We start from the raw sequence: 15,013 nt of genomic DNA, 5'->3' as shown, positions 1-15,013 counted from the left end.
AGTTTATTTATTTATTTGACAGAGAGAGACACAGCGAGAGAGGGAACACAGGCAGGGGGAGTGGGGAGGGAGAAGCAGGCTTCCCACTGAGCAGAGAGCCTGATGCAGGGCTTGATCCCAGGACCCCGGGATCATGACCTGAGCCGAAGGCAGACGCTTAATGACTAAGCCACCCAGGCGCCCCTGCCTCATTCTTTTTAACCACAGCATGATATTGTGTGGTATACCATAATATATTTACGCACTCCCTTATTGACAAGCATTTAGAATTGTTTCCACCATTTTGCAGTTAAATAGTGCCACCATGTATAATGCTGTGCACTCATCATTTCACTCATGTGTGGTTATTTCTCTAGGATAAATTTCTAGAAGTAGAATTATGGGTCAAAGGACATTTGGGATTTTAGTAGCTATTACCAAACTATCCTCCAAATTGTTTATACCAATTTACATGGCCACTAACAATATATGAGAGTTCCGGTTTCTTCACATATTTTCAACCAAGTATATTATTAAACATTTAGATGTTTGCTAAACTGGGAAGTGAAAACTATCTTATTATACTTTTAATATGCATATTTATTATTATGGATGAGATTAAGTGGCTTTTTATATATTCAAAATAAATTTGTTTCATTAATTTGCTTTTTAGTGAACTATTTGATCATGCATTTTGTCCATTTTTCTATTGGGTTTTTGGTCTATTCTTATTAATATGTAAGTACTCTTTATATATTATAGAAATGTCCCCTTTATCTAACACGAATTGCAATTTTTTCTAAATGATTATTATAAACTGAAAAAAAAAAACACAGTTAATCACAGGAACGTTCTCCTTTAGCCTATGAACTACCCCACACACTGAAATACATTTGAAATGAGTAAGGGACTTTGGATCCAGAAGCCACAGATGATATTATAAGTATATATATCTCCATTTTAAAAATACCTCTCTAAAATTGTGGCCAAAGGCAAAATCCCTGACCAGAGCACTTGACAGTAAAGTATAGAATTTCACTCTTGAACTAACAAGGAAAAGAATCTGTCTTAGCCCATGAGAAATCACAGAGAGGAGCCAGCCTTGGCCCACTGTCACAGCAAGTGTCAGAGTGGGTTGCTAGGATGGTCTTGGGAAACTCTCTCACTTGTTTATTTTCAAATGCCTTTGAGAGCTTATGAGGAAAGCTTAGATAAGAGCAGGCAGCGTTAGAGATGGTGATACCACTAACCATGGGGCTCATACAGGTCTTTAAAAAGACTCTATGACCCCACCCCCTAACACTGTTGTCCCAAACACATTTGCAAACTGGAAAAGGAGACAGTGTTAATTATCTCCACACATGTGCCTGGATATCTGGGCTTAGTTTTGATGGCAGCTTTCTTTATGATTCAACAAATATATCTCTCATGAATAAGCAACTTTCTGCTTCAGCATAGGTTTGGCAGCTCTGAGCTCATGCCAGAGCTGTCTGGGTTGTCCCTCAGTCCAAATTAAGGTTTTCTTAAGCACTATTTTCAGAAGGTGGGGGTTGCTCTTGTTTATTTCTGATAATCAAGTTTTACAAAGTCTTCTGACTAAGAAAACACCATATAAGCCTCTAAAATCCCAAGCAGGCTCAGTAGAAACCTGAAGGGGAGAAGATAAAGCTCTCAACAGGCGCCAATGTCCTGGGGCTCGGATCTTCAGCTCAGCATGAAAGCCACACTCCAGGGAGCTAAGAAATAGAACACCCTAGTCTCTTTGAGGAGCAGTCAGGGGACAATATCTCCTGGAAAAACTGGCAACCAAGCCCCTAGCTGCTATGGAGAACATCTAAAAGTGTACTCATTGATCTAGTTTCATGGCTTTCCCTGCTCCTTACCACAAAGCAACATCCCCAATAATGCAGATGGAAATGAATGATAGGATAAGCTCATGTTATGCAAAAACCAAGATGTAGAAAAGGAGCTTGGCACTTCAAAGGCAAGCATAACTCTCAATTTCATAAAGATGAGGTAGTGTTTCCTGTTTCTTCTCCCATGGTTCCTCCCAAGGTGTGTAGCACAAGTAGGTATTCAGTGGGTAGGAATCACCAAATAGGCCCTTCCACAAAATGCCCCAAATGGTTCCAGGAATATTTTCCTCTCTCTTGAACTCCCAGCCTGGTCCTACCCATTCCTTAAGTCCCATCACAGTTAGCTTATCTTCCAAGTCTTCCTGGCTGTTTATTTCAGTCATTAACTGATCTTTCTCTGGGCTCTTCCTACTTCCTGCACCAGAGTTTGAACTCAGTTACTATAGTACACTTTATGTAATAATTGATTTCTTTGTGACTCTTGACATCACAACTCCCTAAGAAGCTCCTTGAGCAGAAGAATATTTCTATTTATATGTCCCTGACATAATGCAGGAAAGAAGGAGTTCTGCTCTCTAAGGCCCAGGTTTCTCATGCTCTACCCTCTGCCTGAAACATCTCCTTCTTTCTTTATCTTTCAGGCTTCAGCTTAGCAATGTCTTCCATTAGCAAGTTCCCTCTGAGTCCCTGTATTTATCTTTAAGAATATATGGTGATTCCTGACACACTGATTGGACTATCTATCAGTGAGTGACTGCTGCACGTAAACCCCTCCAAAAACTCAGTGGTTTCAAACATCAGCCCACGGGCTGTGCCCAGCTGTGCTTGCTCTTGTATCTGTGGTCAGCTGTGTAGATGCTAGCTGGTCTAGGATGGTCTCAGCTGGCCTGACTTGGCTCTGCTCCATGTGCATGTGGTCTCTATCCCCCAGCAGGCCAGCTTGAGCTTGCTCAAAAAGCAGCTGTACCAGCTTCTAAGAGAAAGAGAAAGGGGTCAGGCATAGGACTTGCCCAAGATCCCTTGGAGTCCAGGCTGAGAACTAGTATGAGGTCACTTTTGCCACCTTCTATTGGTCAAATCAAGTCACAAGACTAGCCTGGATTTAAGAGTGAGAAAATGGACTCTTCTGGATAAGAGGTGCTGCAAAGTCACATGAAAGAGGGGTATGACACAGAGAGGGGTAAAGAGTTGGGGCCATATTTTTACTCAGTCTTCAACAGTCTCCCTCACCTGACTATAAACTCCTTGAGGAGTCTGAATTTGAATGCTCTACTCAATCTTCCCAATTTTATTTCATTGGTTCCAAGAGCAGAATCTCAGGGCTTGACTACTTTTAACTCTGTCTATATGCTAGGTATTCTCCTGTGTGTTCTTTATGTCAATAAATTGTTATACAGATACTTGGAAGTACACACTGCTATCATTATCATCTCCTAATTTACAGATGAGGAAACTAAGGCACAGAGAGATTAAGTAACTACCACAACTTCAGAGTTCAAAAAAACAGGTCAGATTTGAACCATCCTGTCTGGCTCTAAATTACACTGCATCTCAAGACGTGTGATTCAGATCATCTTTCCCCAACTTGGCTACTAGACAAATTACCTACTTCACCAGAGTTTGTCCAATACAGTGACCACCAGTCACATGGATGAGGCTATATAGATTTAAATGAATTATAATGTAATAGCATTAAAGATTTAATCCCTCAGTCACACTAGCCACACTTGAAGTGCCCAAGAATCCCAAGTGGCTAGTATCTACTGACAGGATGGTGCAAGAAACATCTCCATCATCAGAGAAAATTCTATGGGATAGCACTGCTCTAGAATATTCTACTCTTAGAGAATTTCCCTGCAGTCACAAGGAGAAATAAACCTGAGAAGATACAGTAAGGATCAGGAGAGGATGTGCCATCATGTTGCCATTTACCAGCTCTGAAGGAAATTGACATCTTGAGTCTGGGGGCCTTAAAAATAGGTATGAGCATGTGGGGGCCATTAAAACACCACAAATTGTTTCTCTAACGAGTATCACTTGAGTGTGCTATTTTGTTAAAATGCAGAATTTATGAAAGCACAAAACAACCAGCTTTCCTGAATCTATGCAATTTAATGTCTTAAGAGTTCTAAGTCTTGGCTCCCCATTTTCAGTTTTCTCAAATGAAAATCTGTATACACCCAAGGTAGAGAGCCACATATTCTCTGAATAGGACAAAGTGCTAGATAATGGGTGGGGGGCGGGGGGGCAGAACATAGAAAAGACCAGTAAGAAACCTCCAGGTGAGAAGTGGGAGGAGTTTAAGGGCAGGACCAAAAGGGACTTTTAGAACATCTGACTTGCAGAACTGAAGCCCTGGCCAACCCTCCTGGCTTCTCTGAATTTCACTTTGAATTTGATGTTTAAATAATTCCAAACAGCTGAGGAAGTTTCAGCTATGCTGTATAAATATGCTGGTTTTTCTTCACTCGTCTGCTTTACATCCCTTTATTTAAATCTTACAGTCTGCTCTGCAAATTTGATTAGGGTTTTCCTGAAAGTCTACTTGGCACTGAAAGTTGATAACAACACTTGAAACTCAGAAGGTTGTCTTTCTTTTGCACCTCTATTTGCAACTTCCCGCCAATATTCTGAGAGCAAGCACCAGCTAGCCAATGACTCTTCTTTCTCCATCTGGGCATTTCCAAGTCTCCTAAACTATTGAGGAGTTACAGTGAGAGAGCCCTTGAGGTCATCCTTGAAGAGGATACTTTTGGTGCCTCAAAAATCAATACTTCATGTTTCAAAAAATAAAAGATCAGTACACAGGACATATGATAGTATATGAATTGACTTCAATGTCACCCTCTTTTATTATGAAGTCTGCTAAAAGTGCCCTATTTTTTATGGTTTGCAAAACATGATGAGCTTCCAAAAATGAAACCTCAAACCTCTAATCGTGGATAGTTTAATAATCTGATATATTCCTTTACTGCAATTCAGCCTCTTGCCTTTCCTCTTAGGAGAATATAATTAGACCTGAACTCAGACAGCAAGAATGTAAAATCTCTTTAGAAAAAAGAATGCAATCTGTGCAGGAAGATGTACTCCTAATTTTAGGAGACTGCTCAAATGCACTTGAACAGGTTTAGAAAGTCTTTGTGGTTAGATGTCCCACCTTTCCCATCAGGATGGTCATTTAATGCCTGTCATATTTTCATTTAATACTATAAGCCCCATACACCCAGACACATCTACAATCTCAGCTTTATCAGCAAAGCTTGAAAGGAATATGATCAGTGGCAAAGATTAAGGGGGCTTTACAACAGAGGAAGGCATGTTCCATGTTAATTGCTAATCGGTTTCAGCCAATATGGCACGGTGACAAGGCAGCAGGCCTTATCTAACAAGAAGAGGATAGTCCTACTTTTCTAAGGTACAATATGTCTAAACAGAAGAATCACCCAACAACCACAGGTGACTAATTCCTCTATAAATATATTATTGACCTAATAGAGGCCTTTTTAATGGGATTATAACTACCCAGACAGCTGCTCTGCTAGTCGAGGAGAACATGGTTGACAAAAAGATTTAAAGGAAAGAATAGAGGAAAACAGGAAACCTCCAGCCAGGCACACTTAAATGACCTCATTGCTTCAAAATAATAGGATCACACTGCAAATATGAAAGGAAAAGCCAATACGCTTAAAGCAATCGCTTTTTGCATGCTCTTTACCATTTCTTTGCCACTGCTCAAATGAGAAGCCTTCTTGTGCCAGAAGCAGGCCTTCCAAAGCAAAGGCCACATTGTCTGGTATAGTGTTCTTTAAAGGAATTACGTTTGGCTTTAAAAGGTCTCTAAAGTGGATATGTTCTTTGCTTCTATAGCCAGGATAACTTTTACAATTTATATGAAATTCTTTCCAAAGTTTTACTCAAAAAAAAAAAAATTCTCTCAGATACCCACTCCTCAGGAAAAAAAAATAAGCATATAAAGAACTGATCAGGGAAAAGGAAAATTATCTTAAAAATCACTTCCACAATTAAATCTCACTTGTATTTAAAAATAAGGGCATTAAATAAAATGGTATTATCACTTTATTGTTGCACATGAAGAAAAAAATGAGAAAGATTATATGACATTGTCTACATTCTTTTAAATTCATAGAAAAGAAAACCTTTAGATAAGACTTGATATAACATACAGCCAAATGCATGACTTATATTTCCTTATACTTATCCACAGTGTCTAGTTACTTATACATATAAAGTATTAATACATTCGTTCATTGGATAACTAGAAATTCAGTAGCCATGATGAAACAAAGTACATTCCCACCCTTCAAAGCTTATATTCTAGTGGGGGGCATGTCTTAGATTGGGACCCTGTGGAGCAGAGCCTGAGATAGGGATTCTTGTCCATATGATTTATAAGGGAGGACTCTCGGGTGAAACCTGTAAGACTGAGAGAAGTAACACAGGGCAGAGGAAGGAGCTGAGGAAGGGTGTGGTTTCAGGCGATGCCACAGAGAGCTCTGGATGTGAGAGGAACCCTCTCACTAAACCACCAATCCTTTTTCTATTCCACCAGTTAGTTTTAAGGTGATAAAGCAAGAAAACTTTACAATCACAAAGGTTTAACAAAATAGAGGCTTTGGGGTTTTTTGTTTGTTTTTGTTTTGTTTTGTTCTGCTTATATAATTTTTCAGTGCAAGTTTTCTTGATCAGGTAGCTCTTCTTTAAAACTCTGATCCAGGGACCTATGTTCTATCCTGTTGCTTCACAGTCTTCAATTACATGGCTTCCATGGGGGAAAGAACAGGTGTGGAAAGCCCACAGAGGATGCCTCTGGGAGATTTCAAGGGCCTAGAAGCAGCACATATCATTTCCACCCACATTCTGTTGGCCAGAACTCAGTCAATGGCCAAATTTAATTGCAAGGGAGGTTAGAAGATGTAGTTTAGTTATATGACAGGAAGAAGTGAAAGCACATTTCGGAAATATCTAGGCAGTCTCTACCACCCCTCTCTGTGCTCAAAGAAGTCCACAAGAACAAACATGCCAATGCCAACAGAATAGAGAAGACTTTGGGTTTTCATGACTATTCAACTGCATCTGTGAAAGGGAGTCTATTGCTCAAAGACATCCCCACTGGCCTAGGAGTGAGGGAGAAGGCAGAAGAATGGAACTGAGGAGGTGAAGGACCTATTGTATCTGCATAGAGCTGTGCCTCTAAATCCCATTTCTTTCAGCTGAAACAATACATCTTTCAGTCCTCTGGATAATTTGCTAGTGTGAGGCAGTAGTACCTACACCGGGCTAAGAACCTGAGCCAAGGGAGCCTGACTTTGATGAATTCCAAGCTTTGACATACGGCTTGATGACTCACTTTTCCACTCTATGCCTCAGTCTAATCTGCCAAGTGGGGCAAGGACCCAGAGATATATCTACATATCACATTGGAATTCTTTAAAGTAAGCAAGTAAGGAAGCACCCTCAGAGAATTTAGAGAATTTAAGAGCTATGGCCCAAGTCACAATAACAAATTAGTGATGTAAGTAAAACTGCAACCCAGATTCTTCAGGTCCTAACTCGGGACCATTCACTATACTGCAATACCTCTCATATAAAATGTGAAAGCTTGTTGAAGAGTATGAATCACTGCCTAAGTGTAAGGTGAAGTTGTTCTTGGTGCACATATGGGGGTGATACTTTTCAGGAGGAAATTTGGGGGTCCATGAAGGAAAATTCCCCAATCAGCCTACAAGTCTAATGATATTTAAGGCAACTGGCAGCTCCCAGAACATCATGATAAAGCCATTAGCTTATTCACCAGAGATGCTGGTTTCCTAAGAAAATAAACATCTCTTCTAAAAGGAAGGTCTGCAGGCTGGAGCAAAAAAATGATAAGAAGTAGGATCATAAGGATGCCTGGGTGGCTCAGTCAGTTAAGCATCCAACTCTTGATTTCAGCTCAGGTCATGATCTCAGGGTTGTGAGATCAAGCCCTGCGTCAGATTCTGTGTTGCGTGTGGAACCTGTTTAAGATTTCTCTCCCCTGCCCCTCCCCCAACATTCTCTTAAAAAAAGTAGGATCTCAAACAATGAATCATGGAAAACTACATCAAAAACTAATGATGTAATGTATAGTGACTAACATAACATAACATAATAAAATAATATTAAAAAATAAAAGAAATACAAGATAATTTAAAACAACAAAAAGAACAACAAAAAAAGTAGGATCATAATAAAATGGAATGAACTAGAAATTTTGTTTAGAAGCCCTAAAATGGGTTGGCCCAGTAATTTTTACTCTAGCTGAACATTATCCTCACATGGAGAACTTTTTTTTTTAATTTTTAAATTTTTTTAAATTATTTTTTGACAGAGAGACAGTGAGAGAGATTACACAAGCAGGGAGAGTGGGAGAGGGAGAAGCAGACTTCCTGCTGAGCAGGGAGCCCAATGCGGGGCTAGATCCCAGAATGAACTAGAAATTTTGTTTAGAAGCCCTAAAATAGGTTGGCCCAGTAATTTTCACTCTAGCTGAACATTATCCTCACATGGAGAACTTTTTAAAAATTTTTTTTATTTTTTTGAACATTTTTTATTTATTTTTTTGACAGAGAGAGAGACAGTGAGAGAGGGAACACAAGCAGGGGGAGTGAGAGAGGTTGAAGCAGGCTTCCCGCTGAGCAGAGAACCCTACATGGGGCTTGATCCCAGGACCCTGGGATCATGACCTGAGCCGAAGGCAGATGCTTAATGACTGAGCCACCCAGGTGCCCCTGGAGAACTTTTTTTTTTTTTTAAATACTGATGCCTGAGCCCTACTCCAGATAAAGTAAATCAGAATCTTTGGGTGTAGGGCCCAGGTATCAGTGTTTTTTTGAAGTTTCCTAAGGAATTAGATTGTGCAGCCAAATTTGAGAACCACGGGTCTTCATAAAAGTAAAATTATAATAGAGTTTTTAAAAAGCCAATTGCAATAATTCTTCTGGTCCACTCGTACCAAAAGCAATCCGCCCTTTTAGAAATCTACATAAAGTATGGAAGAAGGATACAGTATAGTGCCCTATGAATTTTGCTGGATTTTTTTCTTTCTTTCAAGAAGACAGTGGAAACCATAGACCCAGAGTTGACCTTGGCAAAAAAATACATACATAGCCTCCAGTTTAGGAAATTTAAGCTCCATAAATGAAGACAGGACACTTTAAGTCCAAGAGGCATTTTTCTTTTTTATTAAAAAAAAAAAAGACTCAAAATACTGGGTTCTTTCTCTGGAGAAAAAGAAAAGTCCCATGTGCTTGGAGGAGAGCTGATTTGACCAAGACTCCTCTTAGGAGGGCTTTACTTTTCAGGGATCTCAGGGACTTAAATGGTCTACATTCCAACAAACTAAACCAATTATAAGAATATTTATTTTAATGAACTATATTTAAGCCAACCAAGTGTGGTAGACAGGTTGCAAAATGGCCTCAATTCTTCACCTCTCCCTAGATCTCTGCCCTTGGCTACATAATAGTGCAGTGCCCACCTCTTTTCCCTGGATCTGACCATGTGATTTGTTTTGGTCAGTTAAATACCAGCAGAGGTGATTTGAACAAAGTCTTAAAACACACTTGCATGTTTTTACTTATTGTCTTGCTCCTCTCTTTTGCATATGAGCACACCCTAGCTAGAATACTCAAGGGACAGATGTGTGGAGTAGACCCCACCTGTCCCAGTCAAGCTCTTGGACATGTGAGGGAGTCCAGCCAAGATCAGCAAAGTTACCCAGCCAAACTGAAACTGATAACAGGCACAGGAGTAAGCCCTACTGAGCCTACCTCAGATCCACAGAAACATCCAGCCCAAACCACTGATTTGTAAACAAAAATGCTTACTGTCATATGCATCTCAGGCTTTGTGGCTACTTGTTATGTTGCATTATTGTGACAATAGATAATTGATACCTCAAGTAATAAAATTTGTACTTGGTAACCATTTCTAGATACTCTACAAATACTACCATCATTATAAATCTTCAATAAAATGTATCCCCCCCAAAAAACATACACACATGCACACACACACATGCGCACACACACACACTTTCCCTTAGGCCTTATTCTCTCCCACTTCCTGGGATGGATATTTTGAGATTCATAAAATTTCCTCCGTGTCGGCTATCACTCATAGCCATACCTCCCTGAAGTATTCCAAGGCGTACAGCAGACTTGAGCTTTAATTTATATCTCTTTCTTCTCCACACAACTGGAAGCTGAACTTATCCATAGTGCCAGGCACAGAGTATACACTCAATAAATATTACTTGAATAAATAAATGAATGAATGAAGTTTAAGAGATTTACTTAAAATGGGCTATCTATTGGTCTCTTTTAGTGGTAAGTGACAGAAATCCCAAGTCAATTGGCTTCAGCAAAAACAGGTATTTAACTGGTTTATGTAACTGAAAAATTCCATGGATGGCTGAATCTAAGCATTCAAATGATGCCATCCCATTAGGACCTGGTTTCTACTTGGATCTTGGACTTGCTTTCCACTCTGTTTTTTTCCTTGACCTCTGAGCAGTACCCTAGAAACTATAGTTTTAACATCCTTCGAACAAAAAAGAGAGGTTGTCTTTCCCAACAGTCCCAGAAAATCTTTGATGGGTCTGCTTAACTGTGATTATATCACATATCCCTCCCTGAAATAATCACTTTGGTTGGGGAAATGCAATATCCCAATTGATGAGGCCTGGAGGACACAAGAGGTAGGAGAAGTGAAGGCTAAATAACTCCACTGAAAGAAAGTGAGGGTATGAATTCCAAAAGACATCAGGGTTAGAGTAAATGGATGCTGAATCTACTTACATGCCAAGTTAACCAAACTAAACAAGGAAGAGCATATATGACATTACAATACACACATGCTCTATCTGACCCCTTTTTTGCCTTACCTACAATCTCTCCACCCTTCCACAGCAATATCACTGCAGCAACTGGATGCATGTGACATAACCTGACACCTCACCAACTGCACTATGTATCTCTCACTTCCTGTCCTAGGGCCTTCTCTGCCACAGCCATGAGAAATTCCAGCAGGAACCCAACCAGCCATTCTGATACATGTGCAAACTTTCAACTGTGAGGGAATTAACAAGCCATGGGACACCCTTGACAATGAGGGATGGGAACCAGTGGATAAGTACTCCCTTATTCTCAGAAGACAGTCCTTCATAGCTCCTGGCAAGTCTAGACTGAGCCCCAATTTCCCAGAGCAAGAACCACAAGAACCAGCTCACTAATTCACCCTGATGTTCGCTTTCCCTCCCTCCTTGTTCCACCTTCCTCAGTTCCCTATTCTTACTCCCTGAGATCATTTCCTAAAATGACCTACCTGCCTACATATCCTTGCTTCAGGCTCTGCTTTCAGTAGCATCTAGGCCAATGGACATGCACACACACCCTTAACTATCTGCAGGAGACTAAGAAAACACAACAAACTATTCCTTTTACTCTTCTTTTAGCTTAGAAGCCCATCCAGATTTTTTTCTGCGCATTTTCAAATGAACCTCAATAGCTTGAACAGGTGGTTCTATAAGAAAATAAAACTCACCCCAAATAATTCTCCTCTGCATCCTGAGAAGGGTTCTCTCTCAAATCCAGCATAGAGCTTGAGGGTTATTAAACAGGAAGCAGCAATGGAAGAAAAAGACCAGGAAATGAGAAGAAAAGTTTAGGTGTGACTTGGGCATTAAAAGATAAGTAGGATTTCCACATGCAAAGAAGGGGTATGGGGACTACCTGAGCTCACACATGAAATATGGAAGGTATCACTTGTATCAGAGCTGGGGAACATGTCTGTCTCCCTGGAAAGCGGAGATAATATCATCTCATGAAACAAACACTGCCCTTCCAGAATGCCCAGAGTTGCCACAAAATAAGTGGAAATGGTATAATTGCCTAACGCACAAAGCAAACACACTACTCTTCAAAAACTGTAGAAAATACAAAGATCAAGACATATTTAACATCTATGACACATAACATATAACACAAATTGGTGTTTTTAAAGCACAAAGACTCCATAGCCTATGTGAACAAAGGATGAGAACAGGTGATTTGCTTGAGAAAAAATCGAGTTGGTTAACAAAAGGAGACCGGGACATCCCCATTAGTCAAATATATGCAAATTAAACAAGATGCCATTTTTCTATCAAAATAACCATACCAAGAGTTGTAGCCCTATGTGTTGTTAGAAAACTGTAAATTGATACGATATTCTGGAAAACCCTTTGACAATATTATCAGGAGCCTAAAATTCTTTCATTTCCTTTATTTTTTTAAGATTTTATTTATTTGACAGAGAGAGACACAGCGAGAGAGGGAACACAAGTAGGGGGAGTGGGAGAGGGAGAAGAAGGTTTCCCGCAGATCAGGGAGCCCAATGCAGGGCTCGATCCCAGGACTCTGGGATCATGACCTGAGCCGAAGGCAGATGCTTAATGACTGAGCCACCCAGGCACCCCTCTTTCATTTCCTTTAATCACACAATTTCATCTTTAGGAATCTATAATAAGGAAATAATCCCAGATACAGAAAAAAAATCTGAATATACAATTATCACACCCATTTGCAACATTATGATAGCCAAAAATAGGGAACATGATCTTCTAATAAGAGAATTCTAAAGCAAATTATAGCCTGTTAATGCAGTATATTAGGTGGTCACTTAAATGATATTTACCAAAGATTTATAAGAATATGGTTAACATCATATGAAAAAAATATGAAATAAAAAAGAAGAAAACAAAATTATATATGCAATATGACCAAATTATATAGGAAGAATAGCAGCATGTGTATAAAAGTTTGAAAAAATAAACACTAAAATGTTAACAGACATTGTGTTTGAGCAACAGTAAAATACTTCTCTATATTTTTACATGTTCTACAATAAGTCCCCACCTAATGGGAAAACTTAACTTCTATTATTTATTTAAAATAAAGGATTATTATGAGCAACTATATGCCAGCAAATTAGATAATCTGGAAGAAATGGATGCATTCCTAGAGATGTATCAACTACCAAAACTGAACCAGGAAGAAATAGAAAACCTAAACAGACCTATAACAACTAAAGAAATTGAAGCATTCATCAAAAATCTCCCAACAAATAAAAGCCCAGGGCCAGATGGCTTCCCAGAGGTATTCTACCAAACATTTAAAGAAGAATTAATACCTATTCTTCTGAAACTGTTCCAAAAAATAGAAATGGAACAAAACCTTCCAAACTCGTTTTATGAGGCCAGCATTACCTTGATCCCCAAACCAGACAAAGACCCCATCAAAAAGGAGAATTACAGACCAATATCCTTGATGAACATGGATGACAAAAACTTCCAAACTCGTTTTATGAGGCCAGCATTACCTTGATCCCAAAACCAGACAAAGACCCCATCAAAAAGGAGAATTACAGACCAATATCCTTGATGAACATGGATGCAAAAATTCTCACCAAAATACTAGCCAATAGGATCCAAGTACATTAAAAGGACTATTCACCACAACCAAGTGGGATTTATCCCTGGGCTGTAAGTTTGGTTCAATATCCACAAATCAATCAATGTGATACAATACATTAATAAAAGAAAGAACAAGAACCATATGATCCTCTCAAGAGATGCAGAAAAAGCATTTGACGAAGTACAACATCCTTTCTTCATCAAAACCCTTCAGAGTATAGGGATAGAGGGTACATACCTCAATATCATAAAAGCCATCTATGAAAAACCCACAGGGAATATTATTCTTAATGGGGAAAAACTGAGAGCTTTCCCCCTAAGGTCAGGAATGTGGCAGGGATGTCCACTATCACCACTGCTCTTCAACATAGTATTAGAAGTCCTAGCCTCAGCAATCAGACAACAAAAAGAAATCAAAGGCATCCAAATCAGCAAAGAAGAAGTCAAGCTCTCACTCTTTGCAGCTGATACGATACCTTAGGTGGAAAACCCAAAAGACTCCACCCCAAAACTGCTAGAACACATACAGGAATTCAGTAAAGTGGCAGGATATAAAATCAATGCACAGAAATCAGCGGCATTCCTATACACCAACAACAAGACAGAAGAAAGAGAAATTAAGGAGTTGATCCCATTTACAATTGCACCCAAAACCATAAGATACCTAGGAATAAATCTAACCAAAGAGGCAAAGAATCTGTGCTCAGAAAACTATAAAATACTCATGAAAGAAATTGAGGAAGACACAAAGAAATGGAAAAATGTTCCATGCTCATGGATGGAAGAACAAATATTGTGAAGATGTCAATGCTACCTAGCACAATCTACACATTCATTGCAATCCCTATCAAAATACCATCCACTTTTTCGAAGAAATGGAACAAATAATCCTAAAATTTGTATGGAACCAGAAGAGACCCCGAATAGCCAGAGGAATATTGAAAAGCAAAGCTGGTGGCATCCCAATTCCGGACCTCAAGCTCTATTACAAAGCTGTCATCATCAAGACAGTATGGTACTGGCACAAAAACAGACACATAGATCAATGGAACAGAATAGAGAGCCCAGAAAGGGACCCTCAACTCTATGGTCAACTATTCTTCGACAAAGCAGGAAAGAAGGACCAATGGAAAAAAGACAGTCTCTTCAACAAAGGGTGTTGGAAAAATTGGACAGCCACATGCAGAAGAATGAAACTGGACCATTTCCTTACACCACACCCAAAAATAGACTCCAAATGGTTGAAAGACCTAAACGTGAGACAGGAGTCCATCAAAATCCTAAAGGAGAACACAGGTAGCAACCTTTTCGACCTTAGCCGCAGCAACTTCTTCCTAGAAACATCGCCAAAGGCACGGGAAGCCCGGGCAAAAATGAACTATTGGGATTTCATCAAGATAAAAAGCTTTTGCAATGCAAAAGAAACAGTCCACAAAACCAAAAGACAACCGACAGAATGGGAGAAAATATTTGCAAATGACATATCAGATAAAGGGCTAGTATCCAAAATCTATAAAGAACTTATCAAACTCAACACCCAAAGAACAAATGATCCAATCAAGAAATGGGCAGAAGACATGAACAGACATTTCTCCAAAGAAGACATCCAAATGGCCAACAGGCACATGAAAAAGTGCTCAACATCGCTCGGCATCAGGGAAATCCAAATCAAAACCTCAATGAG

This window comes from Callorhinus ursinus, unplaced genomic scaffold (assembly GCF_003265705.2).
Source record: "Callorhinus ursinus isolate GAN/ISIS: 27379988/994484 unplaced genomic scaffold, GSC_fseal_2.0 scaffold29, whole genome shotgun sequence".
Classification (NCBI taxonomy): domain Eukaryota; kingdom Metazoa; phylum Chordata; class Mammalia; order Carnivora; family Otariidae; genus Callorhinus; species Callorhinus ursinus.
The sequence above is the reverse complement of the archived record's forward strand: the minus strand, read 5'-3'. Positions refer to the sequence as shown.